We start from the raw sequence: 24,891 nt of genomic DNA, 5'->3' as shown, positions 1-24,891 counted from the left end.
CCCCCTGCCGAGCAGGGAGCCCGATGCGGGACTCGATCCCGGGACTCCAGGATCATGACCTGAGCCGAAGGCAGTCGCTTAACCAACTGAGCCACCCAGGCGCCCGAAACTTTACACCTATTTTCAGCAATATGCATTATATATTCAACTCTAAAAAGTAAAACAATAAAGCTACTAGAAGATTATATAGAGGAATATCATTATTATCTTGGAGGAGATACTTTCTGAAAGAAGATAGAAAAGAACAAACCATAAAAGAGAGATAAACTAAGCTTAATTAGAATTAAAAACCTTAGTTCATAAAAAGATAGCTCTTAAGATAGTAAAAAGACAAGCCATAGAGTGAGAGGTAAAATATTTATCAAAAGTATATTTCATAGGATTCATAAACAGAATACATAATATTTTTCACACTTTAATTAAAAAAAAGCAAGCCAATTAAAAAAAAAAACAGACAAAATGCTTGGATACTTTAAAAAAGAGGATCCTGATGTTGAATAAAGAGAAGTAAATGTGTTCAACATCACTTATTAACCAGGATAATGCAAATTAAAACCAGGATGAGATCAATTTACAAACTAGAATGACTAAATTTTTCTTTTTTTTTTTTTTTACTTAAAAAAATTTCAGTGTAGTTAACATACAGTGTTACATTTGTTTCAGGTGTACAATCTCGTGATTCAATAATTCTATGTATTACTCAGTGCTCATCAAGATAAATGTACTCTTAATCCCCATCACCTATTTCACCCATCCCCCTACCCACCTCCCCTCTGGTAACCATCTGTTTGTTCTCTATAGTTAAGAGTCTGTTTTTTGGGTTTGTCTCTCTCTCTCTCTCTTTTTTTTCTTTGTTCATTTGTTTTGTTTCTTAAGTTCCATGTATGAGTAAAATCATATGGTATTTGTCTTTCTTGACGAGCTTATTTTGCTTACCATTATACTCTCTAGGTCCATCCATGTTGTTGCAAATGGCAAGATTTCATTCTTTTGTATGGCTGAATAATATTCCATTGTATCTTCTTTAGCCATTCATTTGTTGATGGACACTTGGGCTGCTTCCATAATCTGGCTATTGTAAATAATGCTGCAATAAGCATAGGGGGGCATTTATCCCTTCATATTAGTGTTTGCATATTCTTTGGGTAAATACCTAGTAGTGTTATTACTGGATAATAGGGTAGTTCTATTTTTAACTTTTAGAAGAACCTGCATAACTGTCTTCCACAATGACTGCACCAGTTTACATTCCCATAAACAGTGCATGAGGGTTCCTTTTTCTCCACATCCTCACCAACACTTGTTTCTTGAGTTTTTGATTTTAGCAGAAGGCTAAATTTTTTAAATATTCATGCTGCCAAATGTTGGCAAGAATGTGGCACACTTGGAAATTCATATGCTGCTGGCAGGAAAAAAAATGACCCAATTTGTTTGGAAAACTTTTGGTAGTTACCTAGTGAAGCTGAAAATATATGCGTAGTCTATCACTAAAGTAATTCAATTATTATACACAACTGAAATGCTCAGATATGTGCATCAGGAGACATTAAGAGAATGTTCATAGCTATATTTTTCATTATAGCCCCCAAATGGAAACACTCTAGATGTCATTCAAGATTATAATTGATTATTAATTGCAGTATAGCTACATGTTATGAGAAACATTGAAAAGAACTGCTACCCTTTATAATATAGATGAATATCACAAACATATTGATCAAAAAAGCAGCATACAAAAGTATATACTATATGATTCCATTTATTCAGAGTTCAAAAACAGACGTAACTAATGTATGATGATAGGAATCAGATTAGTTACCTTTTGTGTAGGTAATGGCTGGGAGCTTTCAAGAGGAAGGCTTCTTGGGTGCTTGCTTATTTTATTTATTTATTTTTTTCTTTGAGTTGTGGTTAGTTGTGTGTGTTCACTTAAAAAAAAATCACCAATATGTACATGTTATTTATTCACTCTTCAATGTGTTTGCTTTATTTTTTTAAACAACTCTAATTAAAAACAAGTTGAATAATTTTTATTTTCGTAAATTTAGTAAACAAGGTATTGATTCTTCATGGCAGAGTGATTTAAATCAGAGTAACTTAAAAAAGGAGAAGGTAACCCAACTCTTGACATTCATAAAACATCCCCAATTACAGCTCTAGTACAAGAGATTTGACCTAGGTTTCTGTTAAATATTATAGCCTTGTAAATGAAAGATGACCAGGTCATCATCAGATGATTCTAAGATAGTATCCTAAATTACAGCATGGTTTTTTTAATTTTATAATGTTTGTTTGAGTGTTTACTTTAGAAAATCCACCAACTATTAGATATGCAGCTAAAATTACAATGGTTATAGATGACCATATGGTCTATGGCCTGACTCAGGACATGGTCATTCTTGACCCTGATGAATGTTCTCAGAAAGCAGATTATTCAGAGTGCAGCACTTTTAAAAATTATTTATAGCAGGCTTATGATTCTGACTTAGATTCTTCTTCTGTGTCAAAACCTGGGGTTTGTTCTAAAATTGTTCGTTTCACCCTGCTATAGATATTAAGCATAAGTGTAATTGAAAAAATTTATTAGGGACTCATTAGGAAAAACAAAACAAGATAATGATTAATTTTGATAAAAACAGATTATCATCCAAAAATGTGTGTGTGTGTGTGTGTGTGTGAGAGAGAGAGAGAGAGAGAGAGAGAGAATGAGAGGCAGACAGACAGATAAAACCATATTGATTGTAGTTTCCATGTGAGTAGTCTGTTATTTTGCATGCTCCTTTTAGTCTCACATAAGAATATTTTAATTATTCTGTGTGATTTGGGCTCAGCTAATTATAATATGCACCATAAATCTATTTTATCTTATTTCTTTCCTAAAATATGTCATGTCTAATTGGTGATATATATTCTAGATCTTATGGATATATTGTTTCTCAACATTTACCTGTTTTAGAGGAAGTAAAAAGAGAAGAAAAGGGGGGAATCCTTATGAAAATACCAACCTTCATGGCTTCATTTTCCAGTGACATCTTGGAAATAACACACTTTTAGAGGGATTCATATATCATAGAGTTTAACTAGCAGTATAACCAGAAAAAAAGTTTCTTGAACATGGCTAATAGTGTGGCCCAACTTAAATAACATTCTAGAAGAAGAATATGATGTGTGATGTTTTCTAATTTTAGTGCTATAAGGCATAGTCCTTTATTGGGTATGAAATTGTGAATCTCTGATGCCCCTTATTTTAAACTATCTTTTCTTTCTCCAAATTACAGAATGTAAAGTAACAAGATACAAATTTCCTTTATTTCACTGTTGTTAGACTATTACTTTATCACCAATATTCTTTGACCTAAGCTTACCTGTGTTGTGTAATTTCAGAATTTTTGGTACTTGTTGGAGAAGCATGGCCCTAGAATAGATGGCATATATCTAACAGCAGGAAGAAATAAGCCATAAGCGAAATAAATCATATAGTGCTTACTTGTTCACACAGTTGGGATAAATGTTACAAAAAGGTTATATTCTCATAGTGTAAGTATTTGACAGTTTTTAATGTCCAGATCACAAATTAAAATAATATTACTTCATATTCATAAAAATTCAACATATCTAAATATAAAGGCATATATATAGGAAGGGATGAAAATCCTTCCCACACATTGCTAATATCATTTTTTAAGTACAGTAAGGAATTTCTTTTCCGAGGATAGGAAGGAATTGTTACTCAAATGAGAAGGTGGTCAGGTACTGTCTCAGGGAATTAGAGGGCTCACACAAAGAAACAGAAAAACTGAGGGATTGAGGGGAAAGACATAGTTGTGACAATCTCCCATCTCTTCAGCTTCTATGCTGGATGATTTACAAGCACAATATTATTTTATTCTCAGAGAGAATAAAATCTGAGAGAAAGATCTTTAAACAACGATTTAAGAGAAACTGAGAGATGGAAATTTCCACAAAGTCATTGAAATGTTAGGGCTGGGAAGGGTACACTAGTCTGTCTGGCCTCCATCCCTGGTTCTTAGCAACCTACACTGCCTCCCTTACCACCTGGACCCCAATGTGATGAGCACATTTGTATTCACAGCAGGAGTTTGATTTTTAATGAAATTATAATTTATATTCAATAAATATACACATTTTAAGTTTGCTAATTTGATAATTTTGACCATGGTAAATTGCCATGTGACCACTACCCAAAACAATATAAACTTCCCATCATCACCAACATTTTCCTCATGAAGTTTTCTAGTCATTCTTTCCCCCACCCTTGGCAGCAAACATTTTCTATCCCCATAAATTGTTTTTGCCTCTTTGGGATGTCAAATAAATGGAACTATACAGGGTCTCCTCCACTATCTGCCATCTTTCACTCAGTACTCTGTCTTTTTGAGACTTAGTCAAATTACTCTACATACCAGTTGTTTGTACCTTTTTATTGCTGTGACTAATACTTTTATAACTACACTACCATTTGTTTATCCATTCTCTTAGTGATTGGTATTTGGAATTTTGCCAGCTTTGAGCTTGGAAATAAGCCTTTTTGCATGTTTTGTACAAGGTACAATCTACAGTTGATCTACAATCAACTGAAGTAATAAAGTAGAGGAAGATACACAATACAAACATCAATCAAATGAAAGCTGGAGTAACTATATTTCAGACAAAGGAGACCTCAGATAAAGGAGGATTTTCAGGAATAAAGAAGGATATTACATAATGTAAAGGTGTCAATTCTCCAAAAAGATGTAAGGATCATTTTTGTATATATCTAACAAGAGAGTTTCAGGTGATACTCAAAGCAAAAACAGGTGTGTCTTAAAGGAGAAATAGACAAATTGACAACTAGAGAGTTCCACTTCCCTCTTAGTAGTTAACCTGAACACAACTATCAACTAACTGGACCTAATTGATATTTTAGGAAGGTCTACTCTACAAGAACAGAATACACATTCTTTTCAAATGCACATAGGATTTCACCAATACAAATCATATTCTGAGCCATAGAACAAACTTTGACAAATTCAAAAGAATAAAAATGATACAGATGCTATGGTCTGAATGTGTCCGCCCAAAATTCACATTTTGGAATCCCAGTGCCAAAGGGATGATGTTAGGAGGTGGGGCCTTTGGGGGCCTTTGCCAAGAAGATTGACTGGGAAGATTGACTGTGTTGGTAGAGGTAGGCTTAAAATTGAGAAAGGGTGTGTGTGTAAGATTAGAAGGACAATGCTGAGAATGGCTGAAAATACAAAATGGAAATACTCTTTCAAATATACCAACATGCATGAGGAAAAAATCTGACAAGATGAAATATAGAATATGGGTTTTACAATACAGCACTTAAGTGTCAGAGCCTTTATATTTTAATATTCACAAGAACCTTATGAGCTAAATATCATTATTAATATATTAATTTGAAATTGGGAATGGCAAGTAATATCTTTAAGCAAATCTCCAACGAAGTAATTAGGAATCTAGAATTTAAAGCCAAGTCGTTCTGATTCAGAACACTGAATTCTTAAATACTATGTTTTTACCATCTTCTAAAACAGTATATACCTTCCAGATTCATTGTATTGATTCAGATAAGTAAAGATGTAGGTAACAGATGGATGATGGTACAAATAATTTGTTAACATGGTAGTAAAAATATGTAAGAAGTCTTAAACAATTGTCCAAATTTTTCCCTTCACTGACAACTAAGTTCACATTTTATGAATGAAAGAAAACTGCTGGAATTGGGTGCTTTGGCAATGTGATAAGGAATTGGAATGGTTACTGATAGTAAGGAGAATAATAGCTATTTCAGTATCCATTTTAAGATTATAAGGCAGAGTTGAAGATCCAGATGAATTTGGAAGCCATTTATCAAGCTTCTTATAAACCTAAGTTCTAAGAGAATTACTTAAATCTGACTCTTCCTTAAACATGGTATTAAAATTAGATTTTGAAAGTGTTTCTCTTCACATAGGCTTAGTTAGAATTACTCTTAAAGAGTGCTTGAAAGAAAGGTTGACATGTGACTTTGACCTTGAATTTTTCAAGAAAACAGCCCACTTAGGGTCTAAGATTGTTGGAGTGCTGAGGTTTATTGACTTCTGAATAACATTACTATTTTACATTGCTTATAAAGCTTCTCTCAAACATTTAACGTTCTAATTTGGTTCATGTTTATGTGCAAATTTAGAATAAGTTTTAAGATCTTCAGGGAAAAACATGTTTCTTGCCATTTCATCACAATGACTATAAAATTCTCCAGCATTTACTAGATATTCAGTTGTTGTATATTGAAATAATGAAAACATGTCCAAGGATAAAAGGCTTTCGAGTTTTTGAAGTATCAATAAGATAAATACACTTGATCTCTGAAAAAAAAAAAATGTTCCTGTAGAGATGATTGTCAGACCTTTTGTAGTTCTTTAGTTTGTATTAGAAGTATTTGCAGGTTAACTTGAATAACCTGCAAATCTACCAGATAATCATCTACTAGGGAATAAGCTATAACATGAGTGGGCAATTAAAAACTGGTAGGGATGAACATTATAGATTACACTATGGCGGAGTAAAAAATGCATAACATTTTTACAGGAAAAAAATTAACAGAGTTTTTGTGTTGGGACTGTGAATGTAGGAGAAGAGACATTAGTTATTGCCTTCCACAAGTTTAAAAATATATATACTTTAGGTAGATACGTATATGTCTACTCTGTATAATTGGAGTAGCTTTTCCAGGTACAGGGATGCTAATTTTTAGAGACCTAAGAGTTACCCTTTCTAAATTGGCTGATAAGATAACAAGAAATTATAGTAATAAATAGGAAGTGCCAGATTAATAGGACCTCTAATTTTAAAATGTGCACCGAAGCACCCAGGGGTACTTCAGCAAACTCACAGGAGCACAACATGATATTTTAAATGTTCAAGAGAAATGTGTTAACACTCAATACAGTAGAAAAGTACATGAAATATTTGTTCAAAGAAGTTTATAGTTTTCATGTTAGTGCTACAATTGTTTCGATATATCATATCTTTGTTAAGCTGGGTTTTCAGCAACTATTGTGATAAAAAGTGAGTACCGTGTGAAAATTAATGTAGAATGAGAAATGAGGGTTTAAGGTTCAATCATATTCCTTATGGTGTCCATTCCCAACAACACAACCCACTAGTAATTGTGGTTATTTAACAATATTTAACAATAAATTTTCTCTCTCTCTCTCTCAAATAAATAAATCTTAGAGGGGGGGGGTTGTGCCTGGGTGGCACAGTTGGTTAAGTGGCTGACTCTTGGTTTCGGCTCAGGTAGCTATCTCAGGGTCGAGGTATGGAGCCCTGCATCAAGGTCCGCGCTGGGCATGGAAGCTGCTTAAGATTCTCTCTCTCTCTCTTTCTCTCTCCCTCTGCCCCTCCCCCCATGTGTGCGCTCTCTCTCTCTCTCTCTCAATTAGATAAATCTTTAAATGAATTCAAGAATATTTTTTTCAAACAGCCACTTAGTTGTTAAAATACAATTATACATTAAGTAGACTGAATGTAATTTCTTAATAAACAGGACTGTTAGGTATTTCTTTTGGCCTAGGAACATAGTGAAAAAATTACTGAATTACTAAGGTTGTGGTGAGCTGATAAAGTTGGGAAATCTCTACAATAAAAGAAAGTGTTATCATTAATATTAATGTGTGATCTGCTATCTGTAAGGCATGTGGGATTATGGACTTCGGTGGAATTTTTTTTTCATGCTGAAAGTGATATGTAACATTATCCTTGCTCTTAAGTTATAAAATAATAGGGCAAATAGGATATCAACAGAGTTCACACCTCTCAAAATAAGATACTATTGGGCTTTCAGAAAAAATTATTATTTCAACTAATGTATGCTGAAGCTAAAAATTACACCTGCTATTCTACCTCAATTATTTTATTAATACAAGCTACTCTTTGGTCAAGAAGTGTTTGTACTCTTAAGTTTTCCTCAGGTTTTAGCCACTAGATGTATAAACTAAGTGACTTTCTATTTAACTTCTATCATTACATTGGGCACCATGACTTTGCCTATCTAGACCTTAAAGGAGTGTCCACATTTGTGGGATGCTATTGCTCGGTCTTTCAATCCATAGTTTATAATTCTTAGAGAAGCCCCTGAAAATTGGATCATTCTAGTCATGTGATGCTAATGTTAAATGTCTACAACTGATCAAAGTCCAAAGTTCAGTGGTCTTTGCCATGAAGACCATGTACAACTGGGGTTTACGTGTATAAGCAACAGTGGTCATAGTTATACTTCCACTGTGAGCTTGGCTTCTTTGACTGGCACTGCCGTCCCTTGGTGGGTGCTTATTCCAATAAAATAAAATCCTTAATCATCTGTCATATCAAGACCCAGATAAGAGATGACAAATCTGAAAATAATTAAACTTCGTTTGTTCTTTTGCTTCAAATATTAAAATTTTGATCCTGATTGATAATGAATTCCTTCCCTTCATTTGCAAAATAGATGATGGGATCATTAGACCACTATTCACCTGTTTGGTTTACCTTAATACACTGAAAGTGTGGTGATCTTTTGTTGTGTCAACTTGGCTCTGACACAATGGCCAGATATTCAATTAAACACTAATCTGTGTGTTGCTGTGAAGATTTTTTTTCACATGTAATTAAAGTCTGTAATCAGTTTCAAATAAGGAAGATTGCTGGCAGCATGTCTTTTGTTAACCATGAAACATCCTGATGAAACCATGTTTTCTGCCTTCTTTGCCCATAGTGTCCACCTTCTTGAGAGCTTGTTTGGAGGTTCTAGCAGGGGAGCGCAGCTACTCGTATACCCTTGACCGAAGAACGGTCCTCCTCTATCGGGGAAGGTCGTCCTCTTCGACCGAGCGCGCAGCTTCGGGAGGGACGCACATGGAGCGGTGAGGGAGGAAGGGGACACCCGCCTAGCCAGCCAGATCAGCCGAATCAACCCTGGCGATCAATGGGGTGACAGATGTCGCAGCCAGATCGCCCTCACATCCTAGTGTCCACCTTCTTATTCTCTATCTACCCTGTCATCGAGAACTGCAATATAAATATCCTTTTTTATCCATGATATTCTGTTTCATCCAGGAAGATAGCAGATATAAAGTTTTCATATTAGACTCAGTGGGTGAAGAGGCCAGATTAGAGGAGGTACTAATGTTGTTCTGTATTTTCATAAACATGACCTACATGTGTATTCAAAGTCAAAATAATGAGAAAACAGGTTTTAAGCAAAGTTCAGAGAAGGAAAGTAGTAGGGAGAAAAGAGGGCTAGGGACTGAGATGGCACTCTTGTTTTTCTTGTATTAAGACATATTTCTCTGATGGAAAATGACACTTGACTTTACCACTCTGAACAGGACAACTTAGGTTTAAACATCTCCATTAGGCAACACTTCTGAACTATAGAGCAACCAGTTATGTTGAATAAGTTACAGGGCCTTTAAGACTCTTAAGAAATGAGTGATTATACTCTGATTTTTATAAGACCTTTCTGTTGATGTCAATCACTTATACTCTGCAATCGTTCAGGAAGTGTTTTTTTCTATTTGTTTTGTTTTCTTTCTTTTATAATAGTTTTTAGAAACGTGAAAGTTGCATTTTCCATTCTAATTTTGACTCATCTAGAATAAATTAATTAATAAAAATATTTTTTAAAAAGATTTTGTTTTTTAAGTAATCTCTACACCCAATATGGGACTCGAACTTGCAACCCTGAGATCAAGAGTCACATGCTCTAACAACTGAGCCAGCCAGGCACCCCATTAATAAAAATATCTTTATTCAGTGAAGTTGAGTTAGGCAGAAATTAATTGATTTCCTTTCATTGGTACATGTGGTATGAATTAGATAATGAACAAATTATTCTTCTCTCTTTAATTTAATAACATTTTTATTACTTTGTTTACCATCTTGGAATCTAAAATATTTCTAGTGATAAGTTGGAACAAGATTATATATTATCAGAATTTTAGAGATTAAATTTATTTTATAATTTACTGGAAAGTGTTCCCTTTCCAGCACATTTTTATGCAGTGATAGATATTGCGTTCATCTTTTTTAGGGGTATAACAGCTTACTAAAATAGAATAGCACAGATTAGGTTGCTTAAACAAGAGAAATTCATTTCCTCACAAGTCTGGAGGCCGGATGGCCAAGATCAAGTTTCCAGCAAAGTTGGTCTCTTGTGAGCCTCTTTTCCTGGCAGATGACAACCTTCTTGCTGTGTACTCACATTGCCTTTCATCTGTATGCGAGCAATTTTGGTATCTCTTCTTATGAGAACACCTGTCCTATTGGATTAGGGCTCCACCCATATGACATCATTTAACCTTTGTTGCCTCCCTAAAGGCCCTGTCTCTAAAAATAGTCACATTGGAGGTTAGTGCTGCAGCAGATGGAATGTTTTTGGAGGTAAGCGTAATTCTGTGCATTACAGATATACTTTACTGGATTGTTAAATTTTCTTCATGTTTTTCTGAAAAAAAGGATTAAGAAATAGAAATAAACACTCTGAAGATAAAGGAAGTCTATTAATAATGTTCCATTAATTAAAATCTTATTTTCAATACACAGTTTTACATTTAAGATTCATACGATCATTCCCCGACATGGAAACATGAAGTAGCATAGGAAAACTTAAAAGTCCAAACAGATTTTATCTAAAGCAACCAAGCTGCTTTTTCCATTTCTTTCGAGAATAATCTTTTATTTATATTCAAATTAACATTTTGGTGTTACTGATCTTGAAAGTGTTTGAATAGTTAGGATTTAAGAAATAAAAAGAAATGTTTTCTATTCAGAATTAGACATATATACGTGCATTCATGCATGTGTACTCATGAGTGCACATGCACGTGCACACACACACACACACACACACCCTAATTCTTACTTAACATTGTATTAGTAATCTAAACAGTCTGAAGTTTACACATATAATTGGATGAACCAGAAATAGAATGTGTTTTTTCAAAGTCAGATAATTATGAAAGAGTGCAATATTAGAGCAAACTAGTATGTAAGAGTTATATTGATAATGCTTAAAGTATAACCTATAGGTAGATGAAGATACTGGACTGAAAATTTCAGACAAAGTGAATATATGTATTTAAGAATTGAGACTTAACAGATTCCAGTAACAACCCACACTATAGTATCTTATATTCATTCAAGCAGAGGTAAGTATAAATTTAATTACCTGTCTGAAAATGCCCAGTCTCCAAGTATTAAATAAAAATGTCAAATTGTATTTTTGCCTCAACTGCTTTTAGAAATTTAAGGTACAGATCAAGAGAACACAGGAAAGTCATAGCATATTGACAGAAACATAATTGGGATGTATCAAGAAGTGAATACCTGAGAAAAAGCACCTGTATCTCTCCCCCTCCAGTGCCCCAAACCTCATTGGTTTTGTATATGTGTATGTGTATGTGTGCACATGCGTGTAGTAACATATTACATCACTTCATACCTTTATCAGAAAAGGGACCTAAGAATGCTGAGATAATTGATGGAGAGCAAGGTAGCCCAGGAGTTAGGACAAGAAGGATGAATAGCACTGACCATTCTGATGAGAGAATATAGTTGGCCCAAAAACCTCACCTTTGGTTACTGACAAAATACTAAACGCCAGGTTGAACTAAGAACAGCCACATGTGGTCAGTGTATCCTATCCACATTCTAGGTTAATATATAACCCCCTTTTTCCTTATCCAAAAACTTAAATTATCCACACAGAGGAAGGGGAAGAATAATCTTGAATTTAATGAGTTGAAAACTCAAATTGACAAGAAGTGATAACTTGAAATGATTAATTCTAAAACTAGGAAATTACTACAAATAGGAAGATTATGTATTATTTTCTGTAACTTAACAGAAGTGAGGACTTGTGTCCCGAGTAAAATGAGTTATAGACAGATAAATTTACATATTCATATATATCTTTTTAATTAGAATTTTCAACCTGCTACAGAGATGCATTTTTTATTTTTTAAAAAACCGTCGTGATTGGAGGCATTATTTAAAATCTTGGACATATGTTACCATATATTATAAGTAAGAAATAACCGGTTGGAGAAGGCTTTTGTGGAAAGATCATTTCCAGTCGGTAGGAACCATATTTTTCAAAGGTCTTGCACTTTGAAGGTTCATGTCAAATTGGAACTGATATAAGGCAAATGTGAGAGAGTCTGGGAGGTATGGTAAGAGATGAAATCTCAGAGGTAGGAAGGATGGAGAACCACACAAGACTTTAAATATTTTGGGCTTTATTCTAACAGCCTTTTTTACTTTTAAAATAAAGGTGTGCAAGTGCCATGATTGGATTTTAAAATGATTATTCTTTGTGTATGGTGTGTAGAACAATTTAAAGCAGAGTGGGAATTGGTGAGCGAAATCTACTGCAGTAGTCTGGGGGAAAGATAATGATAATTTTAGTTAACGTGGCAACAATGGGGAGTAGATTGCACTAAAATAATTTAATATTTAAGAAGTAAAACAAGATTTGGTTTAGAATGGATGATATAGATGAGGAATAATATCTCAAGATGTTGTTATTTCAATTTTGCCCAATCTAATGGATAGTGATAGCTTTTACTGAAATAAGATTTTTTACAGGTATAATCATGATATTCAAATAAATTTAAAATGGACACATGACAAAACTTTAACATTATAGCCTGGTTAACTCTATTTTATTAAGAAGATAACAGTTCATTCAAAAGAGCATAGCCAAATATAGACAATCAGCAATGCTGAAATAAAGTTGTAGTTGTAAAGGTGGCTTCTTTCACAATGGGGGATGGAAATCAATTGACTCTCTGTCAAAGTTTAGTTGCAACTCTATCTACAAGAAAAATGTAGATTAGTTATCTACTACTTAAAGAGTTGTCAATAACTTAAAGACAATGCAAGGCAACATGATTTCATAGGATTCCCAGAATTACAGAAGGATAATCTTTTCATAAACACTTCAAGATTTTCTCAATATTTGGAAATAACTGTGACAAAGGAACATTGATCAAAATTTCAGTATTTGAACAATGATTTGGACATAACCTTGTGAAGCTACATTAAAGGTATGAGTAATAATTTGGATATATGATTCTGGAAATCATGTGACACTGATTTTACATAGAAGTGGTAATTGAAGTAAGTCATTGCTTCAAGAAGTAGATTAAGAAGAGAGTAGTTGCGGGGTGCCTGGGTGGCTCAGTCGTTAAGCATCTGCCTCCGGCTCAGGTCATGATCCCAGGGTCCTGGGATTGAGCCCCGCATCTGGCTCCCTGCTCGGCGGGAGGCCTGCTTCTCCCTCTCCCACTCCCCCTGCTTGTGTTCCCTCTCTCGCTGTCTCTCTCTCTGTCAAAAAATAAATAAAATCTTAAAAAAAAAAAAAAAAAAGAAGAGAGTAGTTTCTCACCCAAGCTTTGAAGAACACTAATATTTTATAACATTGTAGAAAAGTCTGCAAAGGGAAGCAGAAAGAGTGAGGACCAATATCAGTGGTGTTTCATATAGAAAGGCAAAGAAATGAAGGAGGTCTAATCAGCATTGCTGAATGCTACTTTCAAATCTGAGTGCCAAGAAAATCAGAGTATGACTAGAAGTTAGCAAGGAATATGAAGCTGAGTTTTTGTTTTTTCCATTATCATGTCCATTCTCCTTCTCCTCCCCTTTCTCCTCTTTCTTCTTGTTGTTGTTATTATTATTATTAGGTTTTAAGTAAAGGGTCATGAGAATGTGCAAAAAATATAAGAATATACAGGGAAAGATTGAGAAAATAAGAAAGAAAAATATTTATTAATAATTAAAAAATGCCTGAGAGAGATGGATGTGAAGGACTCATATGAATAAAGAAACATTTCATCCGTTGAAAAGAATATGTGTTAAGTTACTCGTGCCACTTGAAGGAGACAATATACTGTTATCTAACAGCACTACCAAAAATTGTACAGCTTTTCAGAGAAAGGAGAAGATGGTAATAAATTTATTTAATTTTATATTTTTGGTAATCAGTGAGCTTTTATTTTATGGTAGGGAGTAAAGTCATTTAAGAGTGAGGTTATAGGAAATGGATGAGTTAGCAGGTATGGGAAAAGAATTAGAGGTTTGAAGAAAGGAAGTGGGGAGGTTGTTCTGAAGGAAAGATTCTCAGGAGCCATACTCAGTTTGGAAGGGAAAAAAAACACTTTATTGATATTATAAAAATCTAATAGAAACAGAAGAAAAGAGAAATCTGCACATAGATGAGGGCAATAGTAAGCAGTAAAGGAGAATAAGACAAAGTTACATCAAATCATGTACTTACAACATCCAACCTCATTAGCTGGGGAAGCGCCATGGAGACAGCCGGGCTGGAGGCTCAATTGAGAGGCCTGGGTGGAGCGTCCTCCCCTCAGGTGAGACTTCCAAATGACCATCTCCATAAGGGCCATATTTATAGGGCAAATGACAAGGTCTGAAGTTAACCATGTGTTTGCCTACATGTGCAGTATGGAGCAAGCTGCATTCCTATGTTATCATGTCTTTACCTCTTCAAGGATTCTGGGCCACATGTGCTTGCCTCCCCTCCTGGATTCCATTCTGGTGGCCAGCCCAGCCTGGAGCTAAATATAAATTTAGCTAAATATAAATATTTAGCTAAATATAAATTTAGCTAAATATCTTGCCTTGCATCCCCTCTGGCTCCAGAGGGGATGCAAGGCAAGATATTTAGCTTTCGTGTCTAGACCAGAAGGGCCAGTTCTGACCTCGAAGCCAGCTAATGTCAACTAACCAGGCTCCCGAGGTCACTCATTGAGCAGCACAAGTTCACACACAACATGCAGGTTGAGGTGGTCCATTATGCAGGACAAATCACAGAAACCTCCATCCATACATGCAGAGTTAGAATTTGAAATATATTTTTTGGGAAATGTAGTTGAATGGCTAGCAAAAAATATAGACCGTTTTTTCAGTTAGAGCTCTAGTTGCTTTGAGTTTTTATGAAACTGATATGCTCTGTTATACGACTTTGTCCCAGAATAGGTAACAGTTGGGTATAGGCACAGACAGAGCAATTACTGGGTCAACCCAGGGTTGGTTTTGGGCTAGATTGGTATAATAAGCAAATAGGATCTAAAGTGTTACTGAAAGTACAGAATGTGAAAACTGGTGTGGACAACACATGAAGAAAACAGAGGGCTCACTAAAGGTGCTAATTTGTCCTGTCAATGATAGAAAGTTAAAAGAGTGAGTTTAGTTTGGGCCATAATGGGAGTAGAAAAAGAAACGTAAAAAGAGTGAGAGTAGTCAATGAATGAAATATTTGAATTATTGGGTTTTCAATGGAGCATTTATAAATACTGACAATGATCAATTCTGTGATTTTCCCAGAAAGGGGAGCAATAGAGATGCAATGGAAGGGAAAATAATCAGAAATGAATTGGCTAAGCAACTGAGAGTCTGTGATTTTGAAATTATTATTGATGATGGCAAGGATTGGATGGAGAAGAAAACTGGATCAAGTTCTAAATTTTAAAATAATTTTGGAGGAGATCAGCAGATAAAAATTGTTGATGTGTGGGGGCGCCTGGGTGGCTCAGTCGTTAAGCGTCTGCCTTCGGCTCAGGTCATGATCTCAGGGTCCTGGGATCGAGCCCCGCATCGGGCTCCCTGCTCGGCGGGAAGCCTGCTTCTCCTTCTCCCATTCCCCCTGCTTGTGTTCCCTCTCTCGCTGTGTCTCTCTCTGTCAAATAAATAAATAAAATCTTTAAAAAAAAAAAAAATTGTTGATGTGTGGGGGAAGATTTTTAAATGAATGGCATGGATCCCATTCCAAAGACAGAGGAGTTGGTTCATTTGCTGGATTTTTTTGCAGGAAGATAAGGGGATGGTTTTTCAAAATGAGCAGTGGACAGCAGGGACAGTGACCCAGTCTCTTCATATTAAGCTGTGAGAAAAGAACCACAACTCAAGAGGATGACAGGGAAAGTAGTGCCTTCCAAATAAGGGCAAATTTTAAGTTCAGTGAGTAGAGAGATGTTGAGTTTGCTAAATTTGGAGTAACAGCTGCAAAAGTCCTGCTAGGAGGATTTGGGAAATAAGGAAATTATAATATTTTCATGTGCTAATTAATACCTTATTAAGTCCCTTTTACCTAATCTGCATCAAGGAACTATACTGGCATTCAATTCTGGATATGCTTTACTCATGAATATGGAAAGCAGCGGTGCCTCCTTTGGAGCATGTATTCTGTACCAAAAAATCAGGGATCAAAAAATATTTTTATTTTAAAATATTCTTTCTCACAATTTGTTACAGTACACATTTTGTTATCCAATATAATGGGATTCATAATGGGGAGCTTTAGTCACACATTCTAATTCTCAAAGGAAGGTAAGCCCTAACATATGTGAACTACCAATACTCAAGGAATTTGAGCAGGACTTCGTATATTGCATAAAACCCAAATTGGACAAACTTTTATCTCTGTTGATTCAAAAGAACCGTGAAACCTCTAAGGGTCAAAATCTTTAACATTTCTCAGCACTGAATTGATGAAGCGTACATGTAACATCTGTTGGTATTTATCATCAATATTTTGTTGAGTATTTAGTATATTAAGAATATGCTAATTGCTTCCACTACTCTGAGTAAGGAAATAGTTCCTTACACAATATAGATGGTTAGAAATACTGCCTGCAGAGAAGAATGTGCATTACATTTTCAAAATAATTTATGAAAATATAACAGTATAATCATCCTAACACAGATTCATATCCTCATGGATGATGATTCTGGTCTATTTTAAATAAAAAGTAAGAAACATTACTGAATATTTGATTTAGTAAAATAGATTCATAATGCTTCACCAGAAATTATCTCCTAATTTTATTTAAATTTTCTGGATATGGAAACACTGATGGTTCCTTGGTTGATGAGGCCTTATTTGTTTAGAAATGAGCAATGGCACCCCCACAGGGTCACAGAGAAGCTTTTATCAGTAACAGCCTTTAGGCCACAGTTTGCAATCAGTGAATATTTATATTAGTAGCAATTGCACCAGACAGTAATTATCTTATCACAGAGGAAAAGGTTAAAAAGAAGCTTCTCCATTGGACACCCACTGTGTGGATAATTAAGTATCTCCATGGCTTCTTTCATTACTGCATTCAATAATAGTTAAATACTAGGGAATCTAGCCATAATCAGACATGATTTGATGAGACATAGAGAAAGACAGGAACAAACAATTTTTGTCTCTAGTTTTACTTGCTAAATTTCTTAATTTGATAGACAATGGTAAACATTTTTATAATATCCCCTAGATACCCACTGTTGTCCAATGAACAAAGTTATTAAGTAGAAGCACTTAATTGCATCCTGTGACATTCTAGAAAATATATTTCTAAATTTCTTTTAAAAGTAGATTGAAAGTTATTTGTGAAGATAATTCTTAAAGGCAATTTATTTCTGACACATTTAGGTGATATTTAAAATATTATTTTGTCAGAATGGGGTAAGAGACACCTCTGTATTATTTATCCCCTGAAGCCAGTGAAGATCTTTCAAATAAGGTTACATACATTCTCTCTTTCAGGTTATTAAAATAAAATTTCTTTAACAAAATACTAATATAGGCTATTAAATGTCACCTGAGAAACACTGAAAAATAATGCATTAAATTCGACTAAAATTAATTTAGTAAAATTATAAAAACAATGCTAATAGGTTTTGTTTTGTTTTGTTTTGCTTTAGAGAGAAAGAGTGAGGGCGGAGGGGCAGAGAGAGGGAGAGGAGAATTTTAAGCAGGCTTTACTCCCAGGAAGAGCGCTTTGTGGGTGGATCTCAGGACCTGAGGCCATGACCTGAGGGAAAATCAAATCCTTCACTTCACCAACTGACCCATCCAGGCTACCCTGCTAATAGCATTTTTATATTGTCTCAATCTTCAAAGTAAGAAAGCCAGTTATTTTACCAACAAAAAGGGTTTATTTGGAAATAGCAGAGGAATTGTAATTCAGAATATGCAAGCTATGGCAAACCATAGGCAAGTTGGAGATCAAAGGAGAAGAAGCCACTTTATAGAGAAAAAGAGTAGGTCAGGAGGGGCTGCTTTGAATGAAAGTCCATTGGAAGAAAGCAGGAGTTCAGGGGTGGCGCTGGTTTCTCATTGGCTGAGTTGTGCTACTTTCTTTTTGGCTGAGATTGTTTGCTGGACAAGGGGAAGTTCTTCCTTCCTCCTGCTGAGAAGTCCAAGTAGGCTTTTTCCTGTTGGGGTCTGCAAATGACTGACAAATGGTAGGTCATGAGAGTTCCCCCAACTGGCTTCACAGCTCCATCTTAAATGAGGTTTCCTTTATTCACTTTCACATTATACAAATAATGAGCTTGATGCTTCAGTTTCTGGCAAAAGATACTGACTCAGTATGTAGATTATATCAGTTTCCTCTCTTCTACCTGCCTAAACTCTCCATTGGGAGCTCATGTCTCTGTAATCTGAGAATGTGAAGTAGGCACAGATAGTGACTGCTCGTGCATTTATTTATTAATTCAACAAAACATTAAGCAGCCACTATCCCCCAGGCACTCTTCTAAGGCACAAGATATGCATTGGAGATAAAAACAGGGTAAAACTGTTTCACGGAGAGAAATTAGGGCACCATTATCAATGGTTAGCAAAGACTGGAATTATCATCCCACTACATGACTTTGCTACACTCAATTCTAGTAGTCTAAACTATTAGTTTCTCAGGCCACAACATTGCATTTTAGAGAGCAATATTTTCACAGATTAGGCTTCTATCCATATTCGTAAAACAACATTTTATATAATAAATATTTCTTGGTCTCCAGAATTTTGCCACTCACCATTACTCATGCTAAGTGAATAATACAGGCATGGATTTCTGCATACGTTCTATTCTAGTGGCCTCTGGTCATGTTTGAGGAGGGGCCGAAGACAAAAAACTGAGGAGTCAGAGAATTTGGGATGAGGGACCTGTGTGATAATGGGAGAGCTAGGAGCATGGGGTATCAAGAAAGCTTTAACAAGAAAATGATTCAAAGACAGAATGGTGAAACTAGGTAAAAATGCTACTGATAATTTGAGTAAGAAAAAGACAAAGAAATGACAAGCGAGTTTGGTGAATAAAATTTGTTGTTAACCTTACAAGAACAGTTTCGTTTTAAAAAGTTAGAATTTGAGTTCCTGATTGTAGTTGCGAAATGGACCCAGAGTAAATATTTCTTTTAAGAAGTTTTGATGAAATAAGAAACTGAGAAATGGGGATATAGTCAGAAGTAGAGATAGGTCTTTATTTTTAAGGCTGGAAAACATTTGATCAGGGTTCCTAATATAAGGTCAATGAATAAGGTTTATGGAACTGAATGAGGGGAAATGTGTTTGTTTATTTTCACTAACTTCTATTTAAATTCAGCTTTTCTTTCAATTATTAATGTAGAGAAAAAATTCAAATAACTTAGTTATGGGGCACCTGGGTGGCTCAGTCAGTTAACCGTCTGCCTTTGGCTCAGGTTCTGAAGCCCTGAGATCCAGCCCCGGATCTGGCTCCCTGCTCAGCGGGGAGCCTGTTTCTCCCTCTCCTCCCTGCTCCTGCTCTCTCTCGCTATCTCTGTCTTTCTCTCTCCAGTAAGTAAATAAAACCTTAAAAAAAAAAAGTTATATTTGTAATTTCATCAGTAATAGAAATCATAGTAACTTTATAATGTTATAGTTGTTCCACATGTTGAGAAATATTTACACTCAGATATTGTTATTATTCAGATATTACTATGTCTATGATTCTTGCTACTAATTCTTGTTATTAAATAAGAAGTGCATGTATACTATATCAAAACTTTTGTTTTTAATATTTTTAATATTTTAATTTTGGAATAATTGTATATTTATGGAAAGTTCTAAAAATAATTCAGTGGTTTCTTTCAACTAGTTTCCCCAAATCGCAAACATTTTGTATTAGCACTATAATTTTGTCAACCGCCCCCACTCTAAAATTAGTACTTTACTAATAACTAAACTCCTAACTTTAATACTGATTTCAACTCCAAGTGCTTTCCCGTTTTGTATCCATTTTCTGGAATATACTTGTTCTCCTTCTTTGAATATTCAAATTCTATCCATGCTTCAACATAGTTTAAAATGCCCACATTGTCTACAGTTTATAGCATTGGTGCAGGCACCTTAAATAGTATATTTTGTGACTTTTTATCACTACTGTGATAACCGTACAATTTAATGTACTTCCAAACTCCCAAATGTAAGTATATTAAACATGAGAGTAGATGCATGAAAATTGATGTAAAATCAAGTTTTAAAACTGACAAATGAGGTTCTTAACTTTGGACAATAAGACGGCTGGCATGGGAGGGAAACGGTAAGCACAAGTAAATAGATAGCTAGCAAGCTAGCTAGACAGAGAAAGAAGTGGCTGGAAGGCACTGAGGGAATAAAGAAACAAATTATTATGAAACAATTTTTTGGCTAATTCTTTTTTTTTTTTTTTTTTAAGATTTTATTCACTTTTCTGACCGAAAGAGCGCAAGCAGGCAGAGTGACAGGCAGAGGGAGAGGGAGAAGCAGGCTTCTCCCTGAGCAGGGAGCCCGACATGGGGCTGGATCCCAGGGTCCTGGGATCATGACCTGAGCTGAAGGTAGACGCTTAACCGACAGCCACGCAGGGGCCCTGTGGCTAATTCTTAAAAGAATATGTCTATAGTGTTTCAGAAACTTTTCTGAAGCAATGAATAAGAATTGTTATCTTGTGATATGGTTCAACTTTATGCATTCTTTATGTTATATTTCTATAACTTTTTAAAAACTATACATAGAATTGCATCATACAGTTCCATTACTGAGACATATCTTTTGGATAAAAATCTAATAATAAGTAGGAGAAGTTAACATTAAGAAGTAATATAAGTACTAAGTTTTATTCATGTACCTGACCACATAAAATCTCAATTTACCTTTTAATAGAGTTAATGTGAGTTTTCACTATTTATAAGCTTCAGCCATTCGATGGTAATTAGCATGGAGGTGTTAGTCACTCTTGTCCTAATACAGGTTTCCTTTTAACCTTTCTAAGAGGTCCTGCTATTTTTTGCTTCATTGCTTTGCTTTATTGAACATTATACGACATGGCAAGCAATTAAGTATGATTGTGTAGGAAATTAAATCAGCAAAAGTGCATTAATGGTCAGGTTTAAATACATAAAAGCAACAAAATTGAAGTAAAGGTTGCAGTTCTATATTTAACTTATCTTATCGTGTCCAGGTACTGTAGAATGTAAAAATGTGTTAAATCATTCATGCTTTGAAGAGCATAAAAATATTTCTTCACAGCGGATTTACTTGATGACAGGATTTAAAGTCCCTTCATGGAGGGGTCATAATTACCCTTATTTAATAACATTCCCAGGGTTAGTTTTTATTTGTTATCTCATTCTTGGCAGAATGGGGCTAAATTCTAAACAGGCAAAGTACTTGAATGTATATGTAGTATTCACTGATTATCTATTTTCAACGTATAAAGTAAATATATTTGAATATCACATCACTCTTTAATGTAATTTTTTGGCTTTATTTCACAGAAAAAGACAGTTTGGATTAGTGAAAATAATTTCAGTGGAAAATGAGTCCAGACTAGAGATAAAGAGCTTTTATTGATTATTTTTAATTAAAAGATAAATTATATCCTATGATAAAACTGAATGGATAACTTTTCAAGATATAAGTTACAAGTATTCATGAAGTAGATAACCTTGGAGACCATGAAATTTTTTTTAATTGATAAAAGATTATTTCCATAAATGTCCCAGCCCAATGGTTTCTTTGGTGTTTTCTTTCAAACTTTCTGCTGAGAGAAAATTCCCATGCTTGAAAAATGAATCCAGAATATCCATCAAATGAATACTACCAAATTAACTGTTTGATGCTGGTATATATATACCTGGTATCAAAACCAGGCCAATTAAGCAAATCAATACAGGAAATCTTTAGACTAATAACGGACATTTTTGGCATTTTACCTGGTAGATAAAATTTTGGTCAAAAATGGACAAGGCATGAAAATAAAACACTTTATTCTTAGTCTATAGCCATTAGTCCCATCTGTTCCTCACTCCCTTAGATAATAATTGCACGTTTTCTTTTCTCTTCTGAATCTTTCAACATGCCCTCACATTTTCACTCATAACTGATGACAGTTATACTTAATTTAGTAAGAAAATTGAAACAATTGGAAGTGAATATCTACAAACTCTTCATTACTACTTTGCCATTTTAATCTGTTCCCATGACTTTTGTATTGCTGATAATCATGGATGAAATGTCTATGATCCTTGCTCTCCTTTGAACCTTTGCCCAAGGTTCTATGAGAGTATGTTGTTTCTGCAGTTCGTCCTTCTCTTTATCATTGTTTTTGTTTTACTTTTGTTTAAAACCAATCTATTGCATCCTATTTCACTGGAAAATAAAGTTGTTTCCGTGTGACATGGCCTCCTGCCACCGTTAGTCCTGTGACATCATCCCCCACTACTTTTCCCTGTCACTCCATTCCAGCTACTTGGCCATTTTCTATTTGTTTGTTTGGTTTTTGGAACATTCTGGGCATTCTCCCACCTTAATCGCATTTGGTATTTCTTCTGCCTGAAATGTTTTGCCCCCAAATACCTGCATTCCTGGATCCTTCCCATCTGAATTTTGTATAATGCCGAGTTCTTAACAAAAAGAATGTTTCTATTTTATAGCATGATTCTAGTATCATCTAGAAAAATTAGGCTAGAATGATTAAATTTTTGAAAAAATACATGAAATTTTGCCTAATAAATATTGAAACATGAAACATCAGTGATTAAATCAGTGCAATGTAAAGAGACCATAGTAAACAATATACACTACCTTCGCATAGGAAAAAAGATGTCCTCTCCTCTCAGATTAATAGAAGATGCTTAAAGAAGCTAAATCAATGGCTAGATTTTTTGAAAAGTGAAAATCTGCTTAGACCCTTGCTTCAGCATGGCCATAAAGATAATTATCAGATGAATAAAGTAAGTTAAATCTAACATATGTTCCAAGCCTCTCAAAAGAGGAGTCTTTTCCAAGCATAAACAATGAAGGAATTCACAAAGGAAAATATTAAAATATTTGAATATATACAATTAAGAGTTTCTCTGTGTCAAAAAGAAAGTACAATACAAGTAACAAATTACTGGAAAGAAGTTTGACAGATAATTAGAATGTATACTTACAGGTAAGGAAAGCATTGTTGCACCAAAAATAAATTATAAAAATACTTAAAATGGTATCTCACATACATTGGATGTTACAAAGTGGCAAATAAATACATGAAGAAAGTTGTACCTTTCAGGGAGTGTAAATTCATTATAAAATAAATGATTTCATTAGTAAGGCATAGTTTGTTATAGTTGTTTGTGTTTGTAACACTATACGATAGGATTGCGCATTGCTATATTTCAACATTTTAGATGAAGAGTTGACTCTGGAAAAAGAAACACTTCTAGAATGGTGGCAGGAGGAATCTGTAAACCTTCTTTCCAGTGCAACAATCATACTAAAAAGTCTATAAACACACACATACATCATTTTAATATCTCTGGAAATTGTCCTAAGAGCACACACAAAAAAATGAGGAAACACTTTTTTGGGAAAATATGCTTAATTATGGTAAGAACAAGGACAGCCTGTTGCATCTGAACCATGATCTACACATTTACCCATCTCCAGCCTAGCATGATGGATGCTTTTATCAAGGGCGGGTGCAATCAAGAAGATGGGGCTTCCCTCTCCCTGACATCCAGCTCCCAGTCTTCAGTGATGTTTTCTCTTCAGGAATGGCAGCTTGCCACTCATCTCCAACTCATTTAAGAAAAGTTCTATCTCAGGTAAGTGCTGCTGAGATATCTGAGGCTCCCTTCTTCCATCACCCAGCCTCTAACTATACTGCAGAAACTGAACAAGGCAGGCTGAGAAAACAGTGCTCTCATGGCCCTCACTCTGGCTTGATTGTCGGCCAGTTTCCCCACCGGGAGAAGCAGACAGAGAAGACTATGGGCTACTGACCCACCCAGCACTCTGCTCAGCAGGTGTGTCACTCGGAAAGAAGTAGGCTGCTCCACATGGCTCGACCTCTGGGTAGCACAGAGTTTCTGTCCAGTGGGAGAGGCAGGCCATGAGAACAGACAGTACTCTACTTCTCCTGAAAGGGACTGACGTTATAGGGGACTGAATATTTGGAAAAAGTGTTGGGACATTTAGTCCTAAGGGAGCAATTAAGAACAATGGAGATTTTAGCAGTGAGCAGTAAAGAAGAGGCTAGATGCTCCATGAGAACAACAGCTAAACTCTAAACCAGCTAAAAATTTGTCAGAGAGAATGAAGTTAAGAGACATCTAAGAAGAGCCCTCCTGGATCCAGAGCGAGCCTCAAAGACTCGCCTCCTTAACTAACCCTGCAAAAGGGCTTGAATTTAATTTTTAGACCATGAAGCAATTTATGCCCCCGGGCATTGTTAAAAACAATAGAGGAGCCAGCTAACAATTAGTAGAGGCTGACAGAAGAGTGTAATACCAAGGGAGAGACAAAAGCTAGAAGGTAAACAGTAAGACCAGGGAAAGACACAAAGAGAACCCAGCTGAAACCACTGTCATCACAGAGCTGGGGAGAGGGGTTCATATTGATCACGAGTAGGCCCAAGGCTGAGCCCTCTGACCAGTGGCATTACAGGGGGAATAGAATTCACCAATGTGGTTCAGATGAGTTGGTAAGCAAATACGCAGCCTAAGAAGTAAATAGCAACAAGCCCTAAAGGTGGGGGGCACGCTCAGTGTCCAGATTTGCTACAGTAT

At 35.2% G+C, this 24,891-nt stretch overlaps 1 pseudogene; it reads right to left on the bottom strand.

The window, feature by feature from the left end:
* LOC116631408 overlaps nucleotides 1-14,362 on the bottom strand; it is a 117,237-nt pseudogene extending 102,875 nt beyond the window's left edge.
* Nucleotides 14,363-24,891: the final 10,529 nt, after the last annotated feature.

The sequence above is a fragment of the Phoca vitulina genome, unplaced genomic scaffold (assembly GCF_004348235.1).
Source record: "Phoca vitulina isolate PV1807 unplaced genomic scaffold, GSC_HSeal_1.0 scaffold5, whole genome shotgun sequence".
NCBI classification, from domain to species: Eukaryota; Metazoa; Chordata; class Mammalia; order Carnivora; family Phocidae; genus Phoca; species Phoca vitulina.
The sequence above is the reverse complement of the archived record's forward strand: the minus strand, read 5'-3'. Positions and strand labels throughout refer to the sequence as shown.